Genomic DNA, 16,179 nt, shown 5'->3' on the forward strand with positions numbered 1-16,179 from the left:
AGCAGCAGTGGTGGATTGTGAGCTCTGGGTGAGTGCTTGGACTTAATCTCAAAGGTCTCTTCCAGCCTCAACAGTTCCATGGTTCTGTGCTGCTCCATCAGCTTGTGATGGCAGAAGAAACAACTGCAGTCACTGCCTTGTACTTAACTGCTTTAGCAAGATGAAGCCTGGGGAATTCATCACATCTCCTGATGTCCTTCACCTCATGCCTGCCCAGTCAGCCCTCTGCACACAGCCTGGCCACAGGCTGCTGAGCTGTGACCTTCTGTGAGCAGGGTGAGAGATGCTCATTGCTCAAGTCCTGTGCAGCTCCAGCTGTAACTGCTCATGGGCAAAGATGGATGCCAGGAGCAAAACCTGGGCACAGGCAGAATTTATCTCAATTTCTCCTGGATAGGAGAAAGCAAAGTCTGCTGCTTGGGTGGATTTACAGTTAAGGAATAAAACACAGCAGGGAGAGATCATTTACTGCAGAGGAAGGTGATGTATGATGTCAGTAATTCACTTTAAAACAGTGCTATTAAGCAAGCATCAAGGTGATTATTACTTTCTTTTTTCCCTCCCAGGCATTACATTTATATCTATTTATAAAGTTATAAAGCCAGTTGGGGTGTGACATCTACCCACACAAAAGGACCACATCTAATTTCTGCCAGCATAAATCAGCTCTGCATGTTCTATGCCGCTCCCAGCACTGCCAGCAGTGAGTAGAGGGTGAAGGCAGAGCCACAGCTGGCATGGAAGTAAAGTCCAATGTCCTCAGGGTCAGGTTATAAACACTGAAGGAAACAAAGATTTCACCTGATCCAAGCTGAGGCCAGAGCAGGAATTAAATCAGATCTTCTGGAGTCCTCTAGCCTCACACACAGACTCATTTTCATCCTGGTGCTGCAGAAACTGAACAAGAATCAGAGAACACAATCACAGACTGTTGGAAGGGATGTTCAGAGATCATTGAGTCCAAGCTCCCCTGCCAGAGCAGGTCACACAGAGAGCAATTTCATGTAATGAAGCCTCTGCAGAGGTCTCATTGGCTCTTTGGACTAGTTTCAGAGGAGCCACTTGGGCTGGCTTTTGGCTCCTCAGCCCCAAATCACAGTCCCTCTCTATTCCACTCACCCTCAGTACCCCCTAGTCCTGGAGGTGCCCAACCAAGCCACTTGGACCCCAATTCTCCACATTTTTGCCATGGATTTTTGGCTCCTTTTGATTTTGGAACGTGTGCACTGGGAATGGTACAGGATTTTCTTGCACAACACTTCCCTTTCCCCACAGCAGCCACATTGCTCACCTCAGCCTGACAAGCCAGCTCTGAAACCCTGTGACACTGCCATGGTCTACAGCTGCTCCTCCTGGAGGGTGGTGATTGCAGCCTGATCTCAGCAGCTTCTTTGCTTCCCTGTAAGGCTCAGAATGGAGCTGGGATGTGTGCACTCTGGAGACTTAGATCCTAGGAAGAAAAGAAATCAAACTACCACCAGCTACAGTGAGCAACTCTCTACTGGGAGATGGACATCTTCTCAGGAGCACCTGTCTGAGGAAAGCCCTGAAAGGAGGTTGTGGAGAGGCTGCTGCTGGTCTCTTCTCACAGGACAGTAGTGATAGAACAAGGAATGGCCTCAAGCTGTGACTGGGTAGGGTTAGACTGGACAGTAGGAAACATTTGTTCACAGCAAGAGGGGTCAGGGATTGGAATGTGGAGGTGGTGCAGTCCCCAAGCCTGGCTGTGTTTCAAGGTGGTTTGGATGTGGTGCTTGGAGGTATGGTTTAGGGGTGAGCCTTGTAGAGTAGGGTTCTGGGTTGGACTTGGTGATCCTGAGGGGCTGTTCCAACCTGAATATTTCTGTGATTCTGTGATCCTACTGCTCCACACCAGAGGCGTCCATTCTCTTTAATCCCCTCTCAAACAGCAGCCAAGCTAAGCAGAGTTCATTGTGAAAGAGGATTTCCAAGCCACAGCTGAATCACTGCAGTGCTGCCAGCACACAAGAGGAACACAAAGCACAAGTGGCCTCCAGCTTAGCTCTTAGCTCTTGTGAGTATTTCACCACGAGAGGGTCGAGCAGCATGACCTCTCTGAGATCTCTGTGCTCTGCTGCAGTGCAGATCCACCACAGCAAGAGTGAAACCAGGAATGCCACTGGGCAAAAACCACCCCAGCAAACACTCAGAACCAGGGAGTAGCTCCATGACACAGGTGGGGATGCACCATCCCTGCTCCACAGGGACTGCACCACCCCTGCTCCACAGGGACTGCACCATCCCTGCTCCACCGGGACTGCACCATCCCTGCTCCACAGAGTCTGCACCATCCCTGCTCCACAGGGACTGCACCATCCCTGCTCCATAGGGACTGCACCACCCCTGCTCCACCGGGACTGCACCATCCCTGCTCCACAGGGACTGCACCACCCCTCCTCCACAGAGTCTGCACCATCCCTGCTCCATAGAGTCTGCACCATCCCTGCTCCACAGGGACTGCACCACCCCTGCTCCACCGGGACTGCACCATCCCTGCTCCACAGAGTCTGCACCATCCCTGCTCCACAGGGACTGCACCATCCCTGCTCCACAGAGTCTGCACCACCCCTGCTCCATAGGGACTGCACCACCCCTCCTCCACAGAGTCTGCACCATCCCTGCTCCACCGGGACTGCACCATCCCTGCTCCACAGGGACTGCACCATCCCTGCTCCACCGGGACTGCACCATCCCTGCTCCATAGGGACTGCACCACCCCTCCTCCACAGAGTCTGCACCATCCCTGCTCCACAGAGTCTGCACCATCCCTGCTCCACAGGGACTGCACCATCCCTGCTCCACAGAGTCTGCACCATCCCTGCTCCACAGGGACTGCACCACCCCTCCTCCACAGAGTCTGCACCATCCCTGCTCCACAGAGTCTGCACCATCCCTGCTCCATAGGGACTGCACCATCCCTGCTCCACCGGGACTGCACCATCCCTGCTCCATAGGGACTGCACCACCCCTGCTCCATAGGGACTGCACCATCCCTGCTCCACAGAGTCTGCACCATCCCTGCTCCATAGGGACTGCACCATCCCTGCTCCACAGGGACTGCACCAACCCTGCTCCACAGAGTCTGCACCATCCCTGCTCCACAGAGTCTGCACCATCCCTGCTCCATAGGGACTGCACCATCCCTGCTCCATAGGGACTGCACCATCCCTGCTCCACAGGGACTGCACCATCCCTGCTCCATAGGGACTGCACCACCCCTGCTCCACAGGGTCTGCACAATCCCTGCTCCACAGGGAATGCACCATCCCTGCTCCACAGGGTCTGCACAATCCCTGCTCCACAGGGTCTGCACCATCCCTGCTCCACCGGGACTGCACCATCCCTGCTCCACAGGGTCTGCACAATCCCTGCTCCACAGGGAATGCACCATCCCTGCTCCATAGGGACTGCACCATCCCTGCTCCACAGGGTCTGCACAATCCCTGCTCCATAGGGACTGCACCATCCCTGCTCCATAGGGACTGCACCACCCCTGCTCCACAGGGTCTGCACAATCCCTGCTCCACAGGGAATGCACCATCCCTGCTCCATAGGGACTGCACCATCCCTGCTCCACAGGGACTGCACCATCCCTGCTCCATAGGGACTGCACCACCCCTGCTCCACAGGGTCTGCACAATCCCTGCTCCACAGGGAATGCACCATCCCTGCTCCATAGGGTCTGCACCATCCCTGCTCCATAGGGACTGCATCCCTGCTCCATAGGGACTGCACCATGCCCAGTGCAGCTGCAATGGGATCAGTTTGGAGTGGGAAAGGAGGGTTTGAAGCAGAGTCCCTGAATATAAATATATAAATGTAGATAAATATAGGATGCATATGATATATATAAATATATATATATATATATAAATCATAGAATCACAGGATTGTCAGGGTTGGAAGGGACCTCAAGGCTCATCCAGTTCCAACCCCCCTGCCATGGGCAGGGACACCTCACACCAGATCAGGCTGGCCAGAGCCTCATCCAGCCTGGCCTTAAACACCTCCAGGGATGGGGCCTCAACCACCTCCCTGGACAACCCATTCCAGGCTCTCACCACTCTCAGGGGGAAGAATTTCTTCCTCACATCCAGCCTGAACCACCCCACTTCCAGCTTTGTTCCATTCTCCCCAGTCCCATCACTACCTGATAGCCTAAAAAGTTGGCAGTCACTTCCAGAGGTCATCCAGTCCAACCCCCCTGCCAGAGCAGGGTCACCCGGGGCAGATCACACAGGAACACATCCAAGTGGGTCTTGGAAGTCTCTAGACAAGGAGACTCCACAAGCTCTCTGGGCAGCCTGCTCCAGGCCTCCAGCACCCTCACAGTAAAGAAGTTTCTCCTCATATTGAGGTGGAACTTCCTGGGTTCCAGTTTGTGTCCACCACCACTTGTCCTATCACACAGCACCCCTGAAGAGAGCCTGGCCCCTCCCTCTTGCCCCCCACCTTTCAGATATTGATAGACATTGATCAGATCCCCTCTCAGCTTTCTCTTCTCCAGCCCCAGGGCTCTCAGCCTTTCCTGATACAAGAGATGCTCCACTCTCCCTCTCATAGCCTTTGTGGACACTCTGTAGTCTATCCCTGTCCCTCTTGAACTGGGGAGCCCAGAACTGGACACAGTGTTCCAACTGAGGTCTCACTAGAGAGGAATCATAGAATCACAGAATCCTAGATTCAGTCAGGGTTGAAGGGACCACAAGGCTCAGCCAGTTCCAACCCCCCTGCCATGGGCAGGGACACCTCACACTACATCAGGCTGGCCAGAGCCTCATCCAGCCTGGCTGCAAACACCTCCAGGGATGGAGCCTCAACCACCTCCCTGGACAACCCATTCCAGGCTCTCACCACTCTCATGGGGAAGAACTTCTTTCTCAAGTCCAGTCTGAATCTCCCCACTTCCAGCTTTGTTCCATCCCCCCCAATCCTCTCACTCCCTGATAGCCTAAAAAGTCCCTCCCCAGCTTTCTTGTAGCCCCCTTCAGATCCTGGAAGGCCACAAGAAGGTCTCCTCAGAGCCTTCTTTTCTCCAGACTGAACAGCTCCAACCTCCCTTGACCTCCTGGCCACACTGTTCTTGATGCACCCCAGGATCCCTTTGGCCTTCTTGGCCACAAGGGCACATTGCTGTCCCATGGAGAACTTGCTGCCCACCAGGACTCCTCCATGGAGCTGCTTTCCTGGTGCAGGGGGTTGTGCCTGCCCAGGTGCAGGACACAGTGGCTCAATGCCTTCATCTGCTTCTGACTTATTGGGAAAGGAGAGGACAGAGCAGGCTGTGGTGGAGAAGGAGAAGGACTGAGGGTGAAGAAAGCTTCTCTTTTGGCAATGAGTGATGCTGGTTCTGCTCCTGAGAAAATGAGAACTGGGAATCGATTAGCACTGAACGTAAGTGAAAGTAATGGGACTTAGCAGGGACCAACCTGGCTTTAGTGATGGAAATGGAAATGAATTCATGATGCCTGACAAGAACACCAATAAAGATGCATTTCCAGAGTTCTGGAGGAGTGGAAAAGGTCATAATCACAGCAGTGCTCTCCCCATTCTTCTCTCCTGGCGGGATGAAAGACTGCTACAGTGGAAGAGAAAAGGAGAACAGGAGGACAGACCCCAACACCAGCCCATGCCAAGCAGCCAGTGATGGGACCTAGGCTCCCCCAGTGCCTCTGTGCTCCCTGGTCTGCTCAGCACCAGGCTCAATCCAAAGGGGAACAAAGGAGAGAGCTCCTCCTGACTTGTAGGTGGGGAAACCTATTTCTGGAATGCATTTTCAGAAGGTTCTTCCAGCAGCTCTACATAGAGATTCACAGAATGGGTTGGGTTGGAAGGGACCTCAAAGCTCATCCAGTTCCAACCCCCTGCCATGGGCAGGGACACCTCCCCCCAGCCCAGCTTGCTCAAGGCCTCATCCAGCCTGGCCTGGATCACCTCCAAGGAGGGGACATCCACAACCTCCCTGGGCAACCTGTGCCAGTCTCTCCCCACCCTCACTGCCAAGAATTTCTTCCTCATCCCCAGTCTCAATCTCCCCTCTGCCAGCTCAAAGCCATTGTCTCTCATTCTGTCACTCCCAGCCCTTTTCAAAACTCCCTTCCTGGCTGTCTTGTAGCCCCCTTCATGTGCTGGAAGGCTGCTCTTTTGTCTCCCTGGAGCCTTCTCCAGGTGGCACATCCCCAGCTCTCCCAGCCTGTCCCCATCGGGCAGGGCTGTGCTCACAGGCAGGTGCTGGGCTGTGCTCTGCTGGCAGGTCTGCTGTTTGCAGCTCATTCTCCATCCTGGCACTGTTGGGAATCATTTCAGAACAAAGCTCTGCCCTAAAACCAGCACTGCTTGGTTACATCTCAGCAGCAGCAGCTCCTTCAGGGGCTTTCCAAGCAGAGGGATGAATATATTACACTTTGGGAAGGAGTAGGTGTTCGTTTGCATCTCTTCTCTTGCCATGAGACTACCAGGAGGGAGCATGGAGTGGGAGGAGAATTTAGCTGCACATGAACTCTTCAGGCTAAAATGTCAGGGACAAAGAGGACCCCACTCAAAACTGGTCAAAGGACAACCTTTTACTGGTCAAAGGACAACCTTTTGCTGGTCAAAGGATGGCCTTTTACTGGTCAAAGGAGAGCCTTTCCCAGGAATTTGAGAGGTCTTTGTTCCCAGTGAGCTGTTCCAGACTTCTTCCCCCACAATGAGTCACTGGTGTGAGCTTTCCCTGTCGATGCAATGCAGCAGAGTGGGGCTGGCTGCTGCCAAACAAGTGTTTGCTGGTGGCTGTTTGCATGGAGGGAAGCCCCTGTGGGGCCTTTATGCTCTCCCTCCACCCCCCTCCAGACAGGCCAGGCAGTTTTCTTGCAGTGTGCAGCTGTGTGTATGTATGTGATGGCACCGTGAGTTTTGCTGCCTCTGCCTACAGAATTGCTGTTCTCAGCACCCTGTGAGGCACAGCCTGGCTCCTTGCACAGGGTGGCCTTATCTAACATGACTGTACCAGCCCAGAGCCCTGCACCAGTCCAGAGTCCTGCTCTTCCTCCTTGGTGGAGGAGGTGAGTGGTGAGGGAAACAGCACTAAAGGATAGGATGGCATCCAGAGGGACCTGGACAGGCTGGAGAGGTGGCTGAGGAGAAACTCATGAGGTCCAATGAGGCTAAGTGCAGCTAGGTTGGGGCAAAGCAAGATATCAATCCAGACTGGGGGAGAGCAGCCCTGCAGAGAAGGCCTTGGGGGTGCTGGTGGGGGAGAAGCTGGAGAAGAGCCAGCAATGGGCACTGGCAGCACAGAAGGCCAAGGGCAGCCTGGGCTGCATCCAAAGCAGTGTGGGCAGAGCTGGAGAGAGAGGATCCTGCCCCTCTGCTCTGCTCTGCTCTGGGGAGATGTGCAGGCAGCAGGGACACCTCCAGCTAGAGCAGGCTGCACAGGGACACAGCCAGGCTCAGCTTGAATGTCTCCAGGGATGGAGCCTCAACCACCTCCCTGGGCAGCCTGTGCCAGTGTCTCACCAGCCTCACTGTGCACAACTCCCTCCTGATGTCCAACCTAACTCTGCCCTGCTCCACTTTCAAACCATTGCCTCTCATCCTATCCCCACAGCCCCTTCTGAACAGTCCCTTCCCAGCCTGTCTGCAGCTCCCCTGCAGATCTTGAAATGCAGCTCTGAGGTCTGCCTGGAGCCTTCTCTTCTCCAGGCTGAACAGCCACAACTCTCCCAGCAGCCTGTCCCTACAGCAGAGGTTCTCCATCCCTCTGATCATTTTTGTGGCCTCCTCTGGACCCTCTCCAGCAGCTCCAGCTCTCTCTTGTGTTGGGGTCCCACATCTGGCCCCAGCCCTGCAGGTGAAGTCTCCCCAGAGCAGAGCAGAGGGGCAGGATCCTCTCTCTCCAGCTCTGCCCACACTGCTTTGGATGCAGCCCAGGCTGCCCTTGGCCTTCTGTGCTGCCAGTGCCCATTGCTGGCTCCTCTCCAGCTTTTCTCCCACCAGTAGGACAAGTAAGGATGGCTCTTGCAGTGTAGCCCAGCAAGAACTAATTGTACTGAGGCAAATCAGGCATTTTCAGCTCTTAGAAGGAGTCTCCCCACCAGGAAAAGGTCAAACACAGATTTCTCCTGAGCCAAATGCCTGCCTTTTGAGTTGGGAGGTTGTCATCTGCAATCACAAATATTTCAAGGATGTTTTAGCACTGGCAGCCTGAGAGCTCCATGTGTCAGTCAGACTGAAGCTCCTTGTGAGAAGTCAGCTTTACCTCCCTAGGGCTTCCCAGAGGGTTAGTGAGGAACTCTTCACCACTCAAGTATCACAAAATACCGGAAAGAGGCTGCAGCAGGAGAAGTGTGGCCAGCAGGGCCAGGGAGGGGATTCTGCCCTTCTGCTCCACTCTGCTCAGACCACACCTGGAGCTCTGTGTCCAGTGCTGGAGCCTCTGTTCCAGGAAGGATCTGGAGGTGCTGGAAGGTGTCCAGAGAAGGGCCAGGAGGATGAGCAGAGGGCTGGAGCTACTCTGCTCTGGAGACAGCCTGAGAGAGTTGGGGTTGTGCAGTCTGGAGAGGAGAAGGCTCCCAGGAGACCTTCTTGTGGCCTTCCAGGATCTTGGGGGAGCTACAAGAAAGCTGGGGAGGGACTTTTGAGGCTATCAGGTAGTGACAGGACTGGGGGTAATGGAATAAAGATGGAAGTGGGGAGATTCAGGCTGGACATGAGGAAGAAGTTCTTCCCCATGAGAGTGGTGAGAGCCTGGAATGGGTTGTCCTGGAGCTGTTTAAGGCCAGGCTGGATGAGGCTCTGGCCAGGCTGCTGTAGTGTGAGGTGTCCCTGCCCATGGCAGGGGGGTTGGAACTGGATGATCCTTGTGGTCCCTTCCAACCCTGACTGATTCTAGGATTCTATGCTCTCATGATCATTGTAATTGAGATGCTTACAGTCACCCTTCCAAACCACCAGGGGCAGATTGGGCACCAATTTGTCATCAAATCTTCTGCCTTGCTAATTAAAAATAGCACAGAATTGGATTAACAACTTTTTTCTTCCCCTCCACCCCCCCCCACCCCCCCCCCCCCACCTAGAGCCTTGGGTAAAAAGTGTCCTAAACATTGCTGTTTCATCAGGGAAAGCTGAACTCTTCCTGGGAAGCTACCAAACCTGTGCAAACTAAGGTAGAAATTGGAAGCAACCAAATCTGCTGGCAAGGTGTCCTTACCTGAGACAGAACCATGGAATCAGACACAGAATGTATCAGGCTGGAAGGGACCACCAAGGGTCATGGAATCATGGAATGGTTTGGGTTGAAAAGAACCTCCAAAGGTCATAGAATCATGGAATGGTTTGGTTGGAAGGAGTCTCAAAAGGTCATAGAATCATGGAATGGTTTGGGCTGGAAGGGAGTTCCAAAGCTCATCCAGTCCAACCCCCCCCTGCATTCATCAGGGTCATCCCCAGCTAGATCAGGTTGCCCAGAGCCCTGTCCAGCCTCACCTTGAATATCTCCAGGGATGGAGCCTCAACCATCTCTCTGGGCAACCTGTTCCAGTGTTCCACCTGACCCTTATGGTGCAGAACTTGTTCCTCATATCCAATCTCAATCTGCTCTGCTCTAGTTTGAAGCCATCACCCCTGGTCCTGTCCCTGCAGGCCTTTGCAAACAGTCTCTCTCCAGCCTTCCTGTAGCCCCTTCAAGGTCCTGGCAGGCTGCTATTAGGTCTCCCTGGAGCCTCCTCCTCTCCATTCTGAACACCCCCAGCTCCCTCAGCCTGTCCTCACAGCAGAGCTGCTCCAACCCCCTGAGCATTTTGTGGCCTCCTCTGGACCCTCTCCATCAGGTCCAGGTCCTTCCTGTATTGAGGGCTCCAGACCTGCACACAGCACTCCAGGGGAGGTCTCAGCAGAGCAGAGCAAAGTGGCAGAATCACCTCTCTGGCTCTCTGGCAATGCTGCTTTGGATGCAGCCCAGGCTGGGATTTGCCTTCTGTGCTGCAGTCTCACACTGCCTGCTCCTGGCCAGCTTCTCCCCCATCAGCAGAATCATAGAAAATCATTGCAAAAGACTTCTAAGCTCATCAGGTGCAACCTTCTACCGACCACCTCCATGACCATATCCTGAAGTGCCACATCTCCTCCTTCCTTGAACACCTCCAGGGATGGTGACTCCACCACCTCCCTGGGCAGCCTCTTCCACTGCCTCACCTCCTACTCTTCCTCTGCTTTATAAACACCTTTAAAGGGCACTAGAAAGGGAAAAATAAAAACAAACAAACAAAAAACCCAAACCAAAAAAGGCAGCCACAGCCTAAATTCAAATGCAATATGAAAAGAAAACCATTGGTGGAGGCTGGGTGGGAAAGTGGTGTAGCAGGCATGGCACAGTGAGAAAAATGTTCACTTCTCTTCCCCTCCTTCACATTTGTCCCTGGGCTTGCTTGGTTTTTTGCCAAGCCATGGCCCAGGCTGCCCAGGGCAGTGGTGGAGACCCCATCCCTGGAGGGGTTTTCAAAGCTGTGTAGATGTGGTGCTGAGGTGTCCTAGCAGTGCTGGGTGCCTGGTTGGACTTGATGGTCTTAAAGATCCCTTCCAACCTAAACAGTTCAAGGATTCTGTGATTCTAGTTTCATGGCTGCTGCTGTGGCAGGAGCAGGGCTGCAGGGGCCTGCTGGGGTTGTTGGATGTGGCACAGGGGAGCTGGCACCTCCTCATCCATGCAGCCCATTGCTGGTGACTCAGCACCTCCCCACTGCCTGGGGACTTGGAGCTGAGCCCCCCCTCAGCCCACTGAGGAACCTGTGCCTGTCCCCTAGCATCTGCTTCAGGGTGTCTCCTTGGCAGGAGGAAAATCTGGGTTTCAACTCCTCAGCTCAGGATTTCTCTGTCTCAGAGGATGACAAAATGCCATGAGACAGTCTGCAGAGCAGCTGAGGCAGAGAGACTGAGCCCCCCCTCCCCCTGCTACCTCCCACACAGCCCCAAACAAAGGGGTGAGGGGAAAGCAACTGAGACCAGCCCTTCTTGGGTTACAAATGAAACCCATTTCTCCCTGCAGCATTAACAGCAGCAGGCTAAATGCAAGCCATGGAAGGTGGGAGAAGCTAAACTGGTAGGTGGCAGCTGGCAGGGCGTTGGGAAGCTGCCAGACAAATCACTGCTGTGTCATCTCCCCAAGAGGGCCCAAAGTGGCTGGGTAACATCCCAACCAGTGTGAAACTGCCTTCAGTAATGCAGCCTGCAAAAAGAGGGAGGATTAAAAATTGATTCTGGACTAAAGGGAGCCATTAGCAAAGCAGTTCCCCCCCCCCCACACACATTTATGGTGTGCAGCACACTAATGCAGAGCTCTCTGCTGAGAGTGTCAAACCCCACAGCTCAGCCTCCCCAGACACCTCCAGCCTGGGCTGCCTGGCACACCTCTGCTGCTCACTGCTTGCCCTTCCCCTCGACCACTGTGGGAGAATCATAGAAAGGTTTGGAAGGGACCCTGAAGATCATAGAATCACTTTCAGGGTCGGAAGGGACCTCAAGGCTCAGCCAGTCCCAACCCCCCTGCCATGGGCAGGGACACCTCACACCACAGCAGGTTGCTCACAGCCACATCCAGCCTGGCTGCAAAAACCTCCAGGGATGAGGCTTCCACCACCTCCCTGGGCAACCTGTGCCACCCCCACTCTCAAGGATTTCTTCCTCATCTCCAGTCTCAATCTCCCCTCTCCCAGCTCATAGCTCATCCTGTCTCTCATCCTGGCACTACCAGCCCTTGGCAAAAGTCCCTCCCCAGCTCTCCTGGAACCCCCTCAGGTGCTGGAAGGCTGCTCTGAGGTCTCCCTGGAGCACCAAACCCACTTCTTTTCATAACAATCTCACATTTCAAAACAAAAACAATTCTTCACTCCCTAACTGGAACACTGTGTGAAGATAGAATCACAGAATCACAGAATCAGTCGGGGTTGGAAGGGACCTCAAGGATCATCCAGTTCCAGTTCCATGGGCAGGGACACCTCACACCACAGCAGGTTGCTCACAGCCACATCCAGCCTGGCTGCAAAAACCTCCAGGGATGAGGCTTCCACCACCTCCCTGGGCAACCTCTGCCAGTCTCTCACCACCCTCATGGGGAACAACTTCTTCCTAACATCCAATCTGAATCTCCCCACTTCTAGTTTTCCTCCACCCCCCAAGTCCTATCCCTCCCTGACACCCTCAAAAGTCCCTCCCCAGCTTTCTTGGAGCCCCCTTCAGATCCTGGAAGACCACAAGAAGGTCTCCTGGGAGCCTTCTCCTCTCCAGACTGCACAACCCCAACTCTCTCAGGCTGTCTCCAGAGCAGAGCAGCTCCAGCCCTCTGCTCATCCTCGTGGCCTTAAGGTGTTGAAAGGAGATGTTTTGGGGATGCTTCATAGATTCATAGAAAGGTTTGGGTTGGAAGGGACCTTAAAGCTCATCCAGTTCCAACCCCCTGCCATGGGCAGGGACACCTCCCACCAGCACAGCTTGCTCAAGGCCTCATCCAACCTGGTCATGAACACCTCCAGGGAGGGAGCATCCACAGCCTCCCTGGGCAACCTGTGCCAGTGTCTGCTCCCCCTCATACTAAAGAACATCTTCCTAGCATCTAACCAAAATCTATTCTGCTCTAGTTCCAAACCATTTCCTATCCTTGTCCTCTCATACCAAGCCCTTATAAAAAGTCCTTCCCCAGCTTTCCTGTAGCTCCCTTTAGTTACTGGGAAGCTGCTCTAAAGTCTTCTTGGAACCTTGAAGCTGGGGAGCTCTGATGCTTCTGTGGCCAGCCAGGGCTTGGCTCCCTCCTCCTTGGGAGAACTCAGTGCCCCCTGTCAGGGTTCTTGCCCCTTTGCACAGCAGGTGATGGCTCACAGGATGAGTCCTGCTCCTGGTATACCTCATCTTACCAAGTCCCAAGGGGTGGGAGTCAACACCCCTGGGGGTGTTCAAAAAGCCTGCAGACATGGCAGTTTGGGACATGCTTTAGTGGCCTGGTGGTGCTGGGTTGGCAGTTGGACTTGATTCACAGACTCATTTTGGTTGGACCTTTAAAGTCATTGAGTCCAAGCATTCTTGTACTCTGCCAGGTCTGGGGCTGAACCATGGCCCTCAGCACCACATCTCTGCCTCTTGGACACACCTCCAGGGCTGGGGATTCAACCACCTCCCTGGGCAGCCTGTGCTCTTCTTTCAGAGCAGAAATTTATTCCCTTCCAGTGAAGAGCTTTCTTCTCATATCCAACCTATGCCTCCCCTGGTGCCATTTGAGACCATTTCCTCTTGTCTTATCATTTGTTCCTGACTCCCACAGAAACAATTCTGTCACCACTGTGAGTGGTGTCCAGCAGGTCTAGGGAGGTTTGCTCCCCCTCTGCTCTGCCCTGCTGAGACCACAGCTGCAATCCTGTGTCCAGTTTGGGCTCCCCAGTTCAAGAGAGACAGAGACCTGCTGGAGAGAGTCCAAGGGAGAGCCAGGAGGATGCTTAGGGGACTTGAGCATCTCCCCTGTGAAGAGAGCCTGAGAGCCCTGGGGCTGTTTAGTGTGGAGAAGAGAAGGCTGAGAGGGATCTGATCAATGTCTATCAATAGCTGAGGGGTGGGGGTCAGGAGGAGGGGGCCAGGCTCTTTTGGGTGGTGCACAGTGATAAGCCAAGGAACAATGGAGACAAACTGGAACAGAGAAGATTTCAGCTCAGCATGAGGAGAAACTTCTTTGGTGTGAGGGTGACAGAGCCCTGGAGCAGGCTGCCCAGAGGGGCTGTGGAGTCTCCTTCTCTGGAGAATTCCCAACCCCACCTGGATGCATTCCTGTGCAGACTACCCTAAGTGACTCTGCTCTGGCAGGGGGTTGGACCTGATGATCTCTGGAGGTCCCTTCCAGCCTCTGATGCAGTGTGGTGATACTGTGACACTGTGAGGTCAGCCTCACATTTAAGGTCCTTGTTAGAACCACTGTGTAACACTCAGCACCAAAAGGAGCTTTTCACTGCAGTAAGAGACTGAACTCCTGGCCCTGCAGGTGGGCTGTGAGCACCTGGCTGCACACCCTCACACCCCCAGCCCCTCTGCAGCCACCTGGAGCAGGTGGGCTTTGGTATCTCTCCCTTTTCTGACAAGGTCTAAATAATTGCTCTCCTGGCTTTATTTGACACTGAGGACAAAAGGGAGCTTGAAGTTCAACCCACCCCTCCCAAACCCTGCCTTCTATGCTTCCCCCTGGCTGTACATTCAGGCCAGGTCTGCTTCCTACCAAAGCTTGCTGGTGCTCTTGGCTGGAAGGCTGACAAGAGGCAGGATTCCAAATGCTGGAAGTGTTTGGCTTTATGCAGTGTCTCTAATTAAATTTGGTTGCCTTGAATGCAGCTGAGCATCTCCCTGACCCCTTGTGCCAGGCAGTTGCACGTCCAGGACTGTGCCTGTTGGAACCAAACAGATTGATGACAGTGATGCAGGAGCTATCTGCAAAGATGAATTGGGTTAAGGAGAACTTGCACCATCTGGCCTTAACCCTCTGAGGGAAGCCTGACCAACTTCACACCTGTGCTTCACTCTAGAAACCTAGAAGCAGGGTTAGAGCATTAGAGTCAGGGTCTCTAGAAAAGAGACAGGGAAGGAGAAGGAGGAATTGGTTTAGGTACTTCATTAGGAGAGGTAAATGTTCAGCAGCAGCACAGGGAGGGGATTCTGCCCCTCTGCTCTGCTCTGCTCTGCTCAGACCCCACCTGCAGCACTGCCTCCAGCTCTGGGGCCCCCAGCACAAGAAGGACCTGGAGCTGCTGGAGAGGCTCTAGAGGAGGCCACCAAGATGATCAGAGGCTGGAGAAGCTCCCCTGTGGGGACAGGCTGGGACAATTGTGGCTGCTCTGCCTGGAGAAGAGAAGGCTCTGGGAAGACTTTAGAGCAGCCTTCCAATACCTGAAGGGGGCTTCAGGAGAGCTGGGGAGGGACTTTGACAAGGGCTGGGAGTGCCAGGATGGTCTGAAACTGGAGCAGGGTAGATTTAGGTTGGACTTCATAGAATCATAGAATCATTCAGGGTTGGAAGGGACCACAAAGCTCATCCAGTTCCAACCCCCCTGCCATGGGCAGGGACACCTCACACTAGATCAGGCTGGCCAGAGCCTCATCCAGCCTGGCTGCAAACACCTTCAGGACTTCAGGAGCAAGTTCCTCACAATGAGAGTGGTGAAATACTGGCACAGGTTGCCCAAAGATGTGGTTGAGGCTCCATCCCAGGAGACATTCAAGGTCAGCCTTGCTGTGTCCCTGGGCAGCCTGCTCTAGTTAGAGGTGTCCCTGGAGCTGCTGGAGAGGGTCCAGAGCAGGCCATGAAGATGATCAGAGAGCTGGAGAACCTCCCCTGTGGGGACAGGCTGGGAGAGCTGGGGTTGTTCCTGCCTCTATGCACTGAGTTTGCTTTGGCTCCTACTGACCATAAAAGTGGGGTACTGGCCCTGGTGGAGTCAGGAGATCCTCAGGTGACCAGTCTGCACCTACCAAAGTTCCCTGTCAGAGGCTCATACATCTCCTTGCCTCAGGCAGGATCAGCTGAACCTCTGTCTGTGAGATATGTCTCATGTGCCCTTAACCACCTCCTCAGGTGAAGCATTTCACTGTGTTGCCCCCACTAGCAAGTTTTCCCAGCTCTCTGATGATGATTTTCCCTGCTGCCATGCAAAGCCAACATCCCCTGCAGGCTCTCACCTTCCCTCCTGCTGCTGCTGCCCCAAAGGCTCCTGTGGCACATTTTCAATGCATGCTCCTGGGAGGGGTCCTGAGGCTTCTCTATACTCAGGGAACAGAACACTGCCAGCAGCTGCTTGCAGAGGGGAGCTCAGCTGGGGACAGGGGAGGAAGATAAGGACCTCTGCCACTGGAGAAGCATCACTCAAGAGCAAGACACACCAAGGGCCACAGTTAAGGCATTTTCTGCTCTCAAGCAGGGAAAACAAGAGGTAATTGGCAATCACTTTGTGCCTTTGTCCCTGTGTGACGAGGACCCAAGCCAGGCTTGTTTGTGAGGCCATCTGTGCTAATGCAATCTAAAAGCTCTGGGTTAGCAGCACAGCTGGCAGCAGCCCTCTGCTGTCAGACAAGCAGAGAATTGCCTGCTTGGAGAAGACCTAAAGATCAGAGAGTCCAACCATATCCTAACATCTCCCTGCACACAACTCTTAGACT

This window comes from Indicator indicator, chromosome 17 (genome assembly GCF_027791375.1).
Source record: "Indicator indicator isolate 239-I01 chromosome 17, UM_Iind_1.1, whole genome shotgun sequence".
Classification (NCBI taxonomy): domain Eukaryota; kingdom Metazoa; phylum Chordata; class Aves; order Piciformes; family Indicatoridae; genus Indicator; species Indicator indicator.